Source organism: Phyllobates terribilis, unplaced genomic scaffold (assembly GCF_046119375.1).
Source record: "Phyllobates terribilis strain yellow unplaced genomic scaffold, ASM4611937v1 Scaffold_123__1_contigs__length_5148117, whole genome shotgun sequence".
Taxonomy (NCBI): Eukaryota; Metazoa; Chordata; class Amphibia; order Anura; family Dendrobatidae; genus Phyllobates; species Phyllobates terribilis.
In genome coordinates this window covers 2167236-2183466 of record NW_027362883.1, presented here as the reverse complement: position 1 = coordinate 2183466, position 16231 = coordinate 2167236, and the positions used below count along the sequence as shown (strand labels likewise).

The following is a 16231-nucleotide window of genomic DNA, read 5'->3' as shown; positions in this document are numbered from 1 at the left end:
GTTTTCCTAATTTTCTTAAAAGCAGCAGGATATACATTCGCAACAAACAACAAAATAGGCAAAATAACCGCCTTAATAATCAGAACTTTCCCAGTCAGAGTTAATTCTCTCATTCGCCAAAAATTCAACTTGCGCACCACTCTCACCCCACAATCTTCCCAACTCTCATTTCCTTTCAAATCATCATTAAACTTAATCCCAAGCACCTTTATTGCACCATCCTCACACCTCACACCATCCATCCGTACATTCCTCTCACCAAAACATTTAAAGGAACTCTTAGTCCAATTGACCTTAAAAGCTGAGACACTACAAAACAAACTTAATATCAACCTTGCCCTACTCATCGCAGCCATATTCCCACTCACAATCACTACATCATCCATGTAACCTAGAATTCTCACATCCTTTCCATTACTCCCAGGAATCATCACACCTCTCATAACCTTATCCTTCCTAACCATACACATCAACACTTCAATCACACTAATAAACAAAAAAGGGGACATAGGGCACCCCTGACGCACTCCTGATTTAATTCTCACTTTCTCACTTAACCACCCATTCACCAAAAATTCACTTGAAACATTACAATACAAACTCCTAACACAGTTTACAAAATTCCTGGAATAACCCATCTTAGACAAAACCTTAAACATAAAGCTATGTGACACACGGTCAAAAGCTTTTTCAAAATCAACCGAAAACAACAAACATTTCTGCTTACGACTCATACAATCCCCAATCACATCACGCAACAACACCAAATTTTCAGTCATACTTCTCCCAGGCACTGCACACACTTGATCTTCATCCACCACACCGCCAATCACTTCCCGCATCCGGCTAGCCAACAATTTACTAAACACCTTATAGTCTGCATTCAAAAGGGTGATTGGCCTCCAATTCCCCAAATCCTTTTTATCACCTTTCTTATGAACCAAAACCACCACCCCATCTCTCATAGATTCACTCAACATATTCTCCGTGAACATATACTGGCACACCTCCAATAAGTCATTTCCCATCGTGTCCCATTCCTTAACATATAACTCCACGGGCAGTCCATCCTTCCCAGGTGTTTTATTCTTACTCGCAGACATCACCACTTTTTTAACTTCATCCAACACAATTACATCATCCAATATTTCACGTTCATCCTCACCCAAACAACCTTCTAAACACCCCAAAGCATCAGTCAACATCCTATCATCAACCCATTTTTCCCCATACAACTCCTTATAAAACAACACCACCTCCTGCATCACATCCTTCCCACTCACACACACCCCATCACCATTCACCACCTCATCCATATCTACTTTCTTCCCAAAAACTTTTTTGAAAAAAAACCTTGTGCATTTCTCATTTTTCTCCAAATGTTCAATCTTAGAACGGTAAATAATTTCTTTCCCTTTACCCTCAATATATTTCTTAATCTCTTCTTTCACTTGACACATCAAAACATCCACATCCACTCCAATCATCCTTAACTTCCTCAGCCACTCCAGTCTAGAGCTTAAATCATTAAATTTTGCTCTATTCATTGCTGCTTTCCTCCTGCCCCTTTTTCTAAAGAAAAAAACAATCTCACTCTTCATCCAGTCCCACCACTCAAGCACATTCCTGAAATCACTTTTTTTATCCCTCCACCTAACATACATTCGCCTAAAATCACGCATGATCCTATTATCTTCCAGCAAACGCACATTAAGTTTCCACACGCCACCACCATATACAAAGGAAATCTTACCTTCTAGACGTGCCCTCAAACACACATGGTCAGAGAAGGGAACATCTTCCTGCTGGAAATTCCTACAAATAACATTTTGTGAAGAAAAGAAGATACGGTCTATTCTAGACTCTATGCCTCCCCTGTCGGCCTTATAGGTCGCAGGAGGTGGATTACCTAAAAAAACTTCCGCAGCATCCTGTAAGGAAAAATCCGCCACAAGACTCTTGAGTCTTTTACCTGTAACATCCATCTTATCCCCCTCCGTCACACAATTGAAATCTCCAACAAAAATTATTGGCATTTTGCCAGATAAAAAAAAACATAATTTCTCAAAAATTTCCAGCCTCTCCCCTTTATCTATTGGTGCATACATATTTACCACCCTAACCCTCCACCCCCTACAATTTAACTCACATATTACACACCTCCCCGCCTCCACCACCATGTAACTTTCTATCTTAACACTATAACCCTTCACCAAAACACCTACCCCACAATTTTTATTACATACAGAACCAGACCACACACTTTGACCTAAAGGCCATGCATTTTCACTTAAGGGATCGGAGATCCCACACTCCTGGACACAGTATACGTCCGCATCCAAGTTGCTCAAGTAGTCCAAAATTGCCACTCTTCTCGACTCAGATTTAATCAGCCGAACATTTAGCGACAAGATGCTGAGAGCAACTTGGGCACCCATCTATTAATTTGATGTGGCAGGTCACGACAACATGCCCACCTGTACATCATCCTAACCCTTCTGGGGGTAGGACGCTGGACGTGCAGATAACGTAGTTTGTGCCTTCCCCCAAAAAAGACACATCTTGGGGATCGGATGCAGTAGGGTACACCCGGGCTGGACTCACACTGCAGTCACTTAAAGGGGAAAAGGATGGTTCAGTTTTCTTCTTTTTCTTCACTGAAGCGCCTCCATCTTCATCTGAACTATAATCCCGCCGCTGGGGGTCAAAGTCCCCCTGACCTCCCTCCTCCTCAAGGTCAGAAACGACATCGCTCCAGGCCACATGCGGTGTTCTGGTCAGATCAGACTCTTCTTCCCCCTGCAATGTAACCATCATGTCTGGAATTTCAGCCTCCAGATCCTCCACCGGGGCCACTTCCATGCCTATACGATCATCAGTTATCGTCTCAGACTCACTGACATCTGAAGCCACAGACGCGGCCCTCTGCACCGGTGGCTCAGGTGCCAGCTCCATATTTCCTCTTACATTCACACGAACCAGTTCTGGAAAAGCAACCCGAGCCTCCTCCTCATCCAGGAAAGCCAGAGTAGATATCGGAGCAGTCGGAGTTGGAGCAGTCGGAGTTGTAGCTGTGGGTGCAGGAGATTCATTTCTTCTCCTTCCCCTTCCCGCTGCCCCCGCATATGAACCAGGATGGAATATACAGTCTCTGAAGGCATGCCCCTTCTCTCCGCAGAGGTTACAGACTATTTCATTTTTGCAATTATTGGAAGAATGACCCACCTCATTGCACTTCCTACAAATAATCTGTCTGATGTCGCATGCTTCCTGAGTATGGCCATACCTCCTACAATGACGACAAAACCTGGGCGCATTGGGGAAGAACAGGTAACCCCGCTCACTCCCAATGGAAAAATTTGATGGAGGATAATGTATACCCCCTGGTTCATCAGGACTTTCCCGGAACTTGACCATGAAACGATATTTACCGGTCCATAGTTCCTCCTCATTCATGACTTTTACTGCCACCTTGGTAATATAGCAGTGCCTATTTAGAAAGGCATAAATCAAAGCCAAGTCCACATGTGGGTTGTACATGAAAACAGTCAGAGGTACCTCTTTGGAGCAATACAAGATGACAAAAGTCAGCCCATCCAAATATTGATTGTCCAGATTCTTTTTCAAACAATCATAGAAATTGTTGCAAACAGCCATAGAAGTAAATACAAGATTATACTTGCTTTTGAATTGCTGGAGGCACAAGATTTCTTCCTTCTTCACTTCAAGGAGTCCAAACAAAATCTCCTTCACCACGAAGCTGAGGGTAAAGATTCCTTCTTTGCCTTCTTCCACATCAATCTGGATTCCAAACTTCACTCGAGCCTCACCGGGCCCAGCGTATCGAATGCGTCCCATTATCGCTAGTCGTGTCTACTGGCCAACTCCTTATAGCAGCAAGTGGCTTAAGCCATAAAATGGCGATGCCACAGGGCCAAGAGTTAACGCACAGACAGCCAAATGACTAGACCCATTACAGATCTGAGCCAAAAGGCCGAGAAGCGATAACCAGAATTGGTTTCAAACTACGGAGCCACCCAAGGATCCTGAAAAGTCCATTTGTGGAGATGAGCTCCTGGACTCCCGTTAAGAAGACATGTTGTCAACCTCTAGATCCCTTACATGCCTGCACTTTTCGGCTTGCTGCTGCTGCAATCCACGCGTTTTAGATCTGCATAACTCCACCTCTTTAAACACAGCACCTTCACCCCCTGCTGTTCCCACCCGCCTCAACACCGTTGGAAGGGAGGAGAACCAATTAAGGCGGGGGGTGGGGTGGAACGAGCAGCTGTCTACCCTTAGCAGGAGGGCTCCTGATTACATACCTCTCCTGCTGCTGCTGCTGCTGGCTGTCCAGCAGCAGACTGAAGGTGGCTGCTGCTGTGCACAGGTATATAAAGGCTCAGAGCCTATTATGACACGCGCAGCCAGCGTTCCATTGCCACATTCCATCTACTGCAGGCAGGATACCTGGCTGGCTGAATGTCGCTGAGAAGCTCACAGAGACCGCCATAAGCAACAGTTTAACAGAATGCCACAGACTAATCAACCAAACTTTTTGGGTTGGGTTCTCTTTTATAGTCTGCAGGCATTAAATGAAAGAAGTCAGTGTTCCAGCAGAAGGAGACAACGTTTCAGAAAAGGCATTGTAGCAAACCAAAAAAGAAATTTTAAGCGCAGCAGAGTAACCAGCGCACATACCTGTTAGCTCAGGTGAGTTTAAAAGGCTGCTGTTGATAACAAGGGCATTTGCTAAATAGATGGTGTGTGTGCAACAATATACTGAAAGGTCAATTATATTGTGCAGCTTATCTCACCACCTGTAGTTATTTAGGTGAAAGCTCCAAAATGCTTGCCTAATATGTCTGTTTATCCAAAAGGAAGTAAAAAGGGAGAGCTAGAAAGATAGCATTGCATCACATTACATGGCAATGCAATGCACAGTTGCTGAAGTTGAACCAAAATGAGCTTGTAATCTGGCTTCTGCAACTTTGAACATGAAAAATCCAATGAGGAGAAGAAAAGCAAAGCCAAAGAGTCCATCCCCAAATCCGACAAACAAGCAAAATGAACAAAAAACATTGAATTCAATTCTTTCTGATTTTAGAAACTGCATTAAAGAAGGGGTGCACCGGTCCTGGAGATACTGCAATACCAGGTCAATGCGTGGAGTGGACAGAGCAAGCTCTTTTTCCATCTCCCTGTTCTAAAAATCCATTTAATATATGGTCCCCAGATAGGGGACGTATCAGATATTAAACTGATAAGAACAGATACTACACTTGATCTTAGCCAAAAGGCCGAGAAGCGATAACCAGAATTGGTTTCAAACTACGGAGCCACCCAAGGATCCTGAAAAGTCCATTTGTGGAGATGAGCTCCTGGACTCCCGTTAAGAAGACATGTTGTCAACCTCTAGATCCCTTACATGCCTGCACTTTTCGGCTTGCTGCTGCTGCAATCCACGCGTTTTAGATCTGCATAACTCCACCTCTTTAAACACAGCACCTTCACCCCCTGCTGTTCCCACCCGCCTCAACACCGTTGGAAGGGAGGAGAACCAATTAAGGCGGGGGGTGGGGTGGAACGAGCAGCTGTCTACCCTTAGCAGGAGGGCTCCTGATTACATACCTCTCCTGCTGCTGCTGCTGCTGACTGTCCAGCAGCAGACTGAAGGTGGCTGCTGCTGTGCACAGGTATATAAAGGCTCAGAGCCTATTATGACACGCGCAGTCAGCGTTCCATTGCCACATTCCATCTACTGCAGGCAGGATACCTGGCTGGCTGAATGTCGCTGAGAAGCTCACAGAGACCGCCATAAGCAACAGTTTAACAGAATGCCACAGACTAATCAACCAAACTTTTTGGGTTGGGTTCTCTTTTATAGTCTGCAGGCATTAAATGAAAGAAGTCAGTGTTCCAGCAGAAGGAGACAACGTTTCAGAAAAGGCATTGTAGCAAACCAAAAAAGAAATTTTAAGCGCAGCAGAGTAACCAGCGCACATACCTGTTAGCTCAGGTGAGTTTAAAAGGCTGCTGTTGATAACAAGGGCATTTGCTAAATAGATGGTGTGTGTGCAACAATATACTGAAAGGTCAATTATATTGTGCAGCTTATCTCACCACCTGTAGTTATTTAGGTGAAAGCTCCAAAATGCTTGCCTAATATGTCTGTTTATCCAAAAGGAAGTAAAAAGGGAGAGCTAGAAAGATAGCATTGCATCACATTACATGGCAATGCAATGCACAGTTGCTGAAGTTGAACCAAAATGAGCTTGTAATCTGGCTTCTGCAACTTTGAACATGAAAAATCCAATGAGGAGAAGAAAAGCAAAGCCAAAGAGTCCATCCCCAAATCCGACAAACAAGCAAAATGAACAAAAAACATTGAATTCAATTCTTTCTGATTTTAGAAACTGCATTATAGAAGGGGTGCACCGGTCCTGGAGATACTGCAATACCAGGTCAATGCGTGGAGTGGACAGAGCAAGCTCTTTTTCCATCTCCCTGTTCTAAAAATCCATTTAATATATGGTCCCCAGATAGGGGACGTATCAGATATTAAACTGATAAGAACAGATACTACACTTGATCTTAGCCAAAAGGCCGAGAAGCGATAACCAGAATTGGTTTCAAACTACGGAGCCACCCAAGGATCCTGAAAAGTCCATTTGTGGAGATGAGCTCCTGGACTCCCGTTAAGAAGACATGTTGTCAACCTCTAGATCCCTTACATGCCTGCACTTTTCGGCTTGCTGCTGCTGCAATCCACGCGTTTTAGATCTGCATAACTCCACCTCTTTAAACACAGCACCTTCACCCCCTGCTGTTCCCACCCGCCTCAACACCGTTGGAAGGGAGGAGAACCAATTAAGGCGGGGGGTGGGGTGGAACGAGCAGCTGTCTACCCTTAGCAGGAGGGCTCCTGATTACATACCTCTCCTGCTGCTGCTGCTGGCTGTCCAGCAGCAGACTGAAGGTGGCTGCTGCTGTGCACAGGTATATAAAGGCTCAGAGCCTATTATGACACGCGCAGCCAGCGTTCCATTGCCACATTCCATCTACTGCAGGCAGGATACCTGGCTGGCTGAATGTCGCTGAGAAGCTCACAGAGACCGCCATAAGCAACAGTTTAACAGAATGCCACAGACTAATCAACCAAACTTTTTGGGTTGGGTTCTCTTTTATAGTCTGCAGGCATTAAATGAAAGAAGTCAGTGTTCCAGCAGAAGGAGACAACGTTTCAGAAAAGGCATTGTAGCAAACCAAAAAAGAAATTTTAAGCGCAGCAGAGTAACCAGCGCACATACCTGTTAGCTCAGGTGAGTTTAAAAGGCTGCTGTTGATAACAAGGGCATTTGCTAAATAGATGGTGTGTGTGCAACAATATACTGAAAGGTCAATTATATTGTGCAGCTTATCTCACCACCTGTAGTTATTTAGGTGAAAGCTCCAAAATGCTTGCCTAATATGTCTGTTTATCCAAAAGGAAGTAAAAAGGGAGAGCTAGAAAGATAGCATTGCATCACATTACATGGCAATGCAATGCACAGTTGCTGAAGTTGAACCAAAATGAGCTTGTAATCTGGCTTCTGCAACTTTGAACATGAAAAATCCAATGAGGAGAAGAAAAGCAAAGCCAAAGAGTCCATCCCCAAATCCGACAAACAAGCAAAATGAACAAAAAACATTGAATTCAATTCTTTCTGATTTTAGAAACTGCATTATAGAAGGGGTGCACCGGTCCTGGAGATACTGCAATACCAGGTCAATGCGTGGAGTGGACAGAGCAAGCTCTTTTTCCATCTCCCTGTTCTAAAAATCCATTTAATATATGGTCCCAGATAGGGGACGTATCAGATATTAAACTGATAAGAACAGATACTACACTTGATCTTAGCCAAAAGGCCGAGAAGCGATAACCAGAATTGGTTTCAAACTACGGAGCCACCCAAGGATCCTGAAAAGTCCATTTGTGGAGATGAGCTCCTGGACTCCCGTTAAGAAGACATGTTGTCAACCTCTAGATCCCTTACATGCCTGCACTTTTCGGCTTGCTGCTGCTGCAATCCACGCGTTTTAGATCTGCATAACTCCACCTCTTTAAACACAGCACCTTCACCCCCTGCTGTTCCCACCCGCCTCAACACCGTTGGAAGGGAGGAGAACCAATTAAGGCGGGGGGTGGGGTGGAACGAGCAGCTGTCTACCCTTAGCAGGAGGGCTCCTGATTACATACCTCTCCTTCTGCTGCTGCTGCTGGCTGTCCAGCAGCAGACTGAAGGTGGCTGCTGCTGTGCACAGGTATATAAAGGCTCAGAGCCTATTATGACACGCGCAGCCAGCGTTCCATTGCCACATTCCATCTACTGCAGGCAGGATACCTGGCTGGCTGAATGTCGCTGAGAAGCTCACAGAGACCGCCATAAGCAACAGTTTAACAGAATGCCACAGACTAATCAACCAAACTTTTTGGGTTGGGTTCTCTTTTATAGTCTGCAGGCATTAAATGAAAGAAGTCAGTGTTCCAGCAGAAGGATACATCGTTTCAGAAAAGGCATTGTAGCAAACCAAAAAAGAAATTTTAAGCGCAGCAGAGTAACCAGCGCACATACCTGTTAGCTCAGGTGAGTTTAAAAGGCTGCTGTTGATAACAAGGGCATTTGCTAAATAGATGGTGTGTGTGCAACAATATACTGAAAGGTCAATTATATTGTGCAGCTTATCTCACCACCTGTAGTTATTTAGGTGAAAGCTCCAAAATGCTTGCCTAATATGTCTGTTTATCCAAAAGGAAGTAAAAAGGGAGAGCTAGAAAGATAGCATTGCATCACATTACATGGCAATGCAATGCACAGTTGCTGAAGTTGAACCAAAATGAGCTTGTAATCTGGCTTCTGCAACTTTGAACATGAAAAATCCAATGAGGAGAAGAAAAGCAAAGCCAAAGAGTCCATCCCCAAATCCGACAAACAAGCAAAATGAACAAAAAACATTGAATTCAATTCTTTCTGATTTTAGAAACTGCATTAAAGAAGGGGTGCACCGGTCCTGGAGATACTGCAATACCAGGTCAATGCGTGGAGTGGACAGAGCAAGCTCTTTTTCCATCTCCCTGTTCTAAAAATCCATTTAATATATGGTCCCCAGATAGGGGACGTATCAGATATTAAACTGATAAGAACAGATACTACACTTGATCTTAGCCAAAAGGCCGAGAAGCGATAACCAGAATTGGTTTCAAACTACGGAGCCACCCAAGGATCCTGAAAAGTCCATTTGTGGAGATGAGCTCCTGGACTCCCGTTAAGAAGACATGTTGTCAACCTCTAGATCCCTTACATGCCTGCACTTTTCGGCTTGCTGCTGCTGCAATCCACGCGTTTTAGATCTGCATAACTCCACCTCTTTAAACACAGCACCTTCACCCCCTGCTGTTCCCACCCGCCTCAACACCGTTGGAAGGGAGGAGAACCAATTAAGGCGGGGGGTGGGGTGGAACGAGCAGCTGTCTACCCTTAGCAGGAGGGCTCCTGATTACATACCTCTCCTGCTGCTGCTGGCTGTCCAGCAGCAGACTGAAGGTGGCTGCTGCTGTGCACAGGTATATAAAGGCTCAGAGCCTATTATGACACGCGCAGCCAGCGTTCCATTGCCACATTCCATCTACTGCAGGCAGGATACCTGGCTGGCTGAATGTCGCTGAGAAGCTCACAGAGACCGCCATAAGCAACAGTTTAACAGAATGCCACAGACTAATCAACCAAACTTTTTGGGTTGGGTTCTCTTTTATAGTCTGCAGGCATTAAATGAAAGAAGTCAGTGTTCCAGCAGAAGGAGACAACGTTTCAGAAAAGGCATTGTAGCAAACCAAAAAAGAAATTTTAAGCGCAGCAGAGTAACCAGCGCACATACCTGTTAGCTCAGGTGAGTTTAAAAGGCTGCTGTTGATAACAAGGGCATTTGCTAAATAGATGGTGTGTGTGCAACAATATACTGAAAGGTCAATTATATTGTGCAGCTTATCTCACCACCTGTAGTTATTTAGGTGAAAGCTCCAAAATGCTTGCCTAATATGTCTGTTTATCCAAAAGGAAGTAAAAAGGGAGAGCTAGAAAGATAGCATTGCATCACATTACATGGCAATGCAATGCACAGTTGCTGAAGTTGAACCAAAATGAGCTTGTAATCTGGCTTCTGCAACTTTGAACATGAAAAATCCAATGAGGAGAAGAAAAGCAAAGCCAAAGAGTCCATCCCCAAATCCGACAAACAAGCAAAATGAACAAAAAACATTGAATTCAATTCTTTCTGATTTTAGAAACTGCATTAAAGAAGGGGTGCACCGGTCCTGGAGATACTGCAATACCAGGTCAATGCGTGGAGTGGACAGAGCAAGCTCTTTTTCCATCTCCCTGTTCTAAAAATCCATTTAATATATGGTCCCCAGATAGGGGACGTATCAGATATTAAACTGATAAGAACAGATACTACACTTGATCTTAGCCAAAAGGCCGAGAAGCGATAACCAGAATTGGTTTCAAACTACGGAGCCACCCAAGGATCCTGAAAAGTCCATTTGTGGAGATGAGCTCCTGGACTCCCGTTAAGAAGACATGTTGTCAACCTCTAGATCCCTTACATGCCTGCACTTTTCGGCTTGCTGCTGCTGCAATCCACGCGTTTTAGATCTGCATAACTCCACCTCTTTAAACACAGCACCTTCACCCCCTGCTGTTCCCACCCGCCTCAACACCGTTGGAAGGGAGGAGAACCAATTAAGGCGGGGGGTGGGGTGGAACGAGCAGCTGTCTACCCTTAGCAGGAGGGCTCCTGATTACATACCTCTCCTGCTGCTGCTGCTGCTGGCTGTCCAGCAGCAGACTGAAGGTGGCTGCTGCTGTGCACAGGTATATAAAGGCTCAGAGCCTATTATGACACGCGCAGCCAGCGTTCCATTGCCACATTCCATCTACTGCAGGCAGGATACCTGGCTGGCTGAATGTCGCTGAGAAGCTCACAGAGACCGCCATAAGCAACAGTTTAACAGAATGCCACAGACTAATCAACCAAACTTTTTGGGTTGGGGTCTCTTTTATAGTCTGCAGGCATTAAATGAAAGAAGTCAGTGTTCCAGCAGAAGGAGACAACGTTTCAGAAAAGGCATTGTAGCAAACCAAAAAAGAAATTTTAAGCGCAGCAGAGTAACCAGCGCACATACCTGTTAGCTCAGGTGAGTTTAAAAGGCTGCTGTTGATAACAAGGGCATTTGCTAAATAGATGGTGTGTGTGCAACAATATACTGAAAGGTCAATTATATTGTGCAGCTTATCTCACCACCTGTAGTTATTTAGGTGAAAGCTCCAAAATGCTTGCCTAATATGTCTGTTTATCCAAAAGGAAGTAAAAAGGGAGAGCTAGAAAGATAGCATTGCATCACATTACATGGCAATGCAATGCACAGTTGCTGAAGTTGAACCAAAATGAGCTTGTAATCTGGCTTCTGCAACTTTGAACATGAAAAATCCAATGAGGAGAAGAAAAGCAAAGCCAAAGAGTCCATCCCCAAATCCGACAAACAAGCAAAATGAACAAAAAACATTGAATTCAATTCTTTCTGATTTTAGAAACTGCATTAAAGAAGGGGTGCACCGGTCCTGGAGATACTGCAATACCAGGTCAATGCGTGGAGTGGACAGAGCAAGCTCTTTTTCCATCTCCCTGTTCTAAAAATCCATTTAATATATGGTCCCCAGATAGGGGACGTATCAGATATTAAACTGATAAGAACAGATTTTTTTTTTTTTTTTTTTTTTTTCTCCTCAGACGAGGAAATTCCACAGTCTATGAAAACCAGACAAAGGAAAATTCCATCAAAACAGCTGCGTCAAATCCAATACGCAATTTGCTGTCCCCATCATCATCGGAAATATTTATTTCATATTTCAAAACAACAATAACAAAAATCAAGAGGTACTAACAATATATCTCCACTTTTTAACTTTCCATATTCCCTCTGCATCCACTTCCCCTCTCCTCTTTTTGTCCCATAGGAAACACACATACATCTTCCCCAAAATCACCTTCACACTATCCTTTACAGCAATTTCCTTCCTTTTAAACACATACACATTCCTCACATCCCATAACACTTCCTTTATACATGCAAGCATCAACCACAAGACTCTTTCCTTCGTCCCATCACATATTCCCAAACCAAACATAAACAACTCAAAAGACAACAAATTCACACCACACAATTCTTTACACAAAGGCCCCATTCTCCCAATCACATCTCTAGCATACTGGCAATTCCAAAAAACATGCAACACACTTTCCCTTCCACCACAGCCATTTCTTGGACACATTTCACTCCTCACCAAACCTCTATTCCTCTGAAACTCTCTCACAGGTAATACTCCATGTAAAGACTGCCACACAACTTCACTCTGTTTGTTGGTCATACCACTCATCCGCACTTTCTTCCAAACCTTCTGCACATCACCACCCCTAACCATATTTATTCCACATTCTACCTCTCTACATTCAATCATCCTATACACAGCCTTCTTATTCTCCAGCAATCTCACATCTGCATCACACAGTTCATACCTCACCAAAAACTTATAAACCCACACATACCATACAGGCACCTCAAAAGCAATCGGACATCGCAAATCCCTTTCTTGCCACTTTAAACTAAACAAATACGCTCCAAATAAATACCTACACATAGATGAAAACTTTCCATCCGCCCTAATCACTTTCAAAACAAACACAACGATATTCACACCAAAAAACACGTCCAAATTCGGAAAACCCAAACCACCTTTTTCCACTCTTTTAACCAAAATTTCTCTCCTAGCTCTCTCCATTTTCGAGTTCCACAAAAAAACAAATAAAATTCTATTCAAGCTTCTCATACACATATATCCTGGTGGAAATACTACCGCAATATATAAAAATATTGGCAACACCACACTCTTAACAATTAAAATCTTCCCAAAAAAGGATAAACTCCTCAATTTCCAAAAATTCAACTTCTGCTCAACTTTTCCTTTCGCATCATCCCAACTTTCTTTCCCATCCAAACTCTCTGAAAACTTCACACCCAAAACTTTAATAGGTCCATTCACTACATTCACACCTACATCCCTACTTAAACTTCCGCCTCCAAAACCCTTACACTCACTCTTTTCCCAATTCACTTTAAACGCAGATGCACCACAAAAAATAGACACTAACAACTTCACCCGCCTCACCGAACATTCAGAATCACATAATACACACACGTCATCCATATAACCACTCACCTTCCATTCTTTTCCTCCACCTCCCGGCACTTGCACACCACGAATTACCTTATCTTTCCTCAGCATACACAACAATGGCTCAATTGCACAAATAAATGCTACAGGGGACAAAGGACACCCCTGTCGCACACCCGAAAACACATTCACTTTCCTACCCACATACCCATTCATTAAAACACAGCTATAAACACCCGCATACAAACTTCTCACTCGCCCAACAAAATCAGCCGGAAAACCCATTTTTAACAACACTCTGAACAAAAAACCATGCGACAACCTATCATAAGCCTTTTCAAAATCCAAACTTAACAAAAATACACTCTTCTTACGACCCATGCAATCCCATAGACAATCTCTTAACATACACACACACTCGTGAATCCGCCTCCCAGGTACCGCACAACACTGCTCATCCCCAATCACACTCTCTATCACATCACGCATCCTATTAGCCATAAGTTTTGCATAGATTTTATAATCACAATTAAGTAACGTTATTGGCCTCCAATTCCTCAGACTTTTCAAATCCCCTTTCTTAGGAATTAACACAACCATACCTGCACGCATACTCTCAGCCACCTCCATGTTTCCCCACATATACTTACATACATCCACAAAGTCCTTACCAATCACACCCCACATCACACGATAAAATTCTACTGGGAGGCCATCCTCCCCCGGCGTCTTATTCAAAGCCATACTACACATAACCTTCCATACCTCATCACCAGTCACCTCACCCATCACTCTCTCTCTTTCTGCTTCACTCAACTTACTCTCTAACACACTCAAAACATCATTCTCCAAACATTCATCCCTCTGTTTCACTGCATACAGATCCTCATAAAACTTAGCCACCTCTTCACACATATCCTCTCCACTCACCTCACTTCCATCTGCTCCATACACCACGCTCATACTCTGTTTCTTTCCAAAAACTTTTTTAAAGAAAAACCGAGAACATTTCTCATCCTGCTCCATCTTATCAATCTTTGCCCTAAACACTATGCTTCTCCCTCTCTCCAACAAAAACTCACTAATCTCCTTTTTTACCTCTAAAATATCCTCCTCCACCTCAACTCCTCCTTCCCTTAACTTATACAAAACGCTCAACCGCGCGTTCAGTTTAACAAAGCTCTCTCTTTTAATTGCTGCATACTTGTATCCTAAATTTTTAAAGAACATTTTTGTTTGTTTCTTCACCCAGTCCCACCACTCACAAACATTCCCAAACTCATTTTTATGCTTACACCATTCTTCATACCGCCTTTCATACTCCTTTCTCACATCTTCATTCTCTAACAGTTTAACATTTAACTTCCACAATCCTCTCCCAAACACTCCATCAACTTTTATATCCAACTCACACAACATACACACATGATCTGAAAAAAGAACGTTTTCCTGCCTATAATTAACAGAAACCATATTTTTAGAAATAAAACAATAATCCAATCTGGATTGTACCCTACCACTCTCAGAAAAGAAAGTGTTCAACAAAGGATTCATGTTACACACGCGCTGCATATCACACAACCCAAAATCATTCACTAACTCCAATAATGCTTTCCCAGACACATCCACATTCACTCTCCCCACATCACAGTTCATATCACCCACAATTACCACAGGTATTCTTCCTGGAACAAAAAGCTTAATTTTTTCAAATAAATTTTTGCGCTCATTTTTTTCAACTGGCGCATAAACATTAATAACACAAAACTTTACATTCTTGTATACAAAATTAGCAAGGATACATCTCCCCACCTCAATAACCAAATAATCACTCAAAACAACCTCCCTTCCTTTAACCAAAATACCCACACCATCATTCTTATTACATGCACTCCCCGACCACACAGACGCTCCATAAGACCATTCATCCCCTTTCACACCATCCACTACCCCACATTCTTGTAAACAAAAAATAGATGCATTTTGCATAGCTAAAAACTCAAAAATAGCAGCTCTTCTTACTTTACTTTTAAACACTCTTACGTTTTGGGACACTATGGTAAATCCCATAATACTTCTACTCCTTCACCAATTACACAAAGAAATAGCCTTTGGCCTAAACCAAAGCTCACAAGAGGACAAAAAGAAAAAACATTTACAATATTATATGGTGACACTATCCAGCACCACCACTATCCTCCTCCGCCATCAGAACAGAACAGCTGGTTTCCGACCCGCTGGCTTCACCAGCCACACTCCTCATTCTGGCAGTTCTGATCTTCCTCTGAGGCTCACTAAAAACTGCATCATCACTGCCCCCACCATCCTCCCTACGACTCTTCTTTGCACCCCTATCATCCTCCGAAGAAAAATCTTCAATGTTTTCAGGACCCGAAGGGTGTTCAGGACTGTCGGGTTCCGAGATTTGCACTTCACATCCTGTTGCGTCCATTGCCTCTCCAAAAGTCATCATCTCAGGCAGCTCTGCTTCCACCACTTTCCTAGATATTCTCGCAGACACTGCCTTTTTCTCCTCCTTTGCCACTTCCCTCCAGAACTCCTTTTCTTCCCTCCGCTTCTTCCTCATTTCTTCAGCAGAAGAAGAACATGGTCTCAGGGACACCTCCTCTGGCGCCGTAGAGGGAGAGGCTCTACCAGTTTCCCGCCTCCTTCCCTCTCTCTCCTCCCTCTCCAATCTTTCCAGCACTTTCAGTGCGCTTGCCATCTGCCTCCTCTCCAGCTCCTCCTCCTTCTGTTCTTTATCAGAACGTCTAGGTGCACTCATAGGACAGTCCTTATACATGTGATCACTACTCCCACAGACATCACAGGACTTGGCCTCTGGACACTGGTTGGCCATATGCCCCTCCTTTCTGCAATTTCGGCAACACTGCCCTTTAAGGCATGTTACCATGGTATGTCCGAAAGAAAAGCATCTACGGCAAAACATGGGCTGGCCTGGG

The 16231-nt window shown here is 43.6% G+C and overlaps 6 non-coding genes across 6 annotated transcripts; all 6 read right to left on the bottom strand.

Annotated features, from left to right (window-relative positions):
• Positions 1 to 5121: 5121 nt before the first annotated feature.
• LOC141202115 (U2 spliceosomal RNA) lies at positions 5122 to 5312 on the bottom strand. Its single transcript, XR_012273398.1, has one exon. It is a non-coding gene; the product is annotated as a U2 spliceosomal RNA (small nuclear RNA).
• A 1115-nt stretch (positions 5313 to 6427) lies between these two features.
• On the bottom strand, positions 6428 to 6618 carry LOC141202114 (U2 spliceosomal RNA). The gene has a single exon (XR_012273397.1). It is a non-coding gene; the product is annotated as a U2 spliceosomal RNA (small nuclear RNA).
• A 1112-nt stretch (positions 6619 to 7730) lies between these two features.
• Positions 7731 to 7920, bottom strand: LOC141202440 (U2 spliceosomal RNA). The gene has a single exon (XR_012273713.1). It is a non-coding gene; the product is annotated as a U2 spliceosomal RNA (small nuclear RNA).
• Positions 7921 to 9035: 1115 nt separating this feature from the next.
• LOC141202112 (U2 spliceosomal RNA) lies at positions 9036 to 9226 on the bottom strand. Its single transcript, XR_012273396.1, has one exon. It is a non-coding gene; the product is annotated as a U2 spliceosomal RNA (small nuclear RNA).
• A 1109-nt stretch (positions 9227 to 10335) lies between these two features.
• Positions 10336 to 10526, bottom strand: LOC141202111 (U2 spliceosomal RNA). The gene has a single exon (XR_012273395.1). It is a non-coding gene; the product is annotated as a U2 spliceosomal RNA (small nuclear RNA).
• Positions 10527 to 11641: 1115 nt separating this feature from the next.
• Positions 11642 to 11836, bottom strand: LOC141202619 (U2 spliceosomal RNA). Its single transcript, XR_012273852.1, has one exon. It is a non-coding gene; the product is annotated as a U2 spliceosomal RNA (small nuclear RNA).
• Positions 11837 to 16231: the final 4395 nt, after the last annotated feature.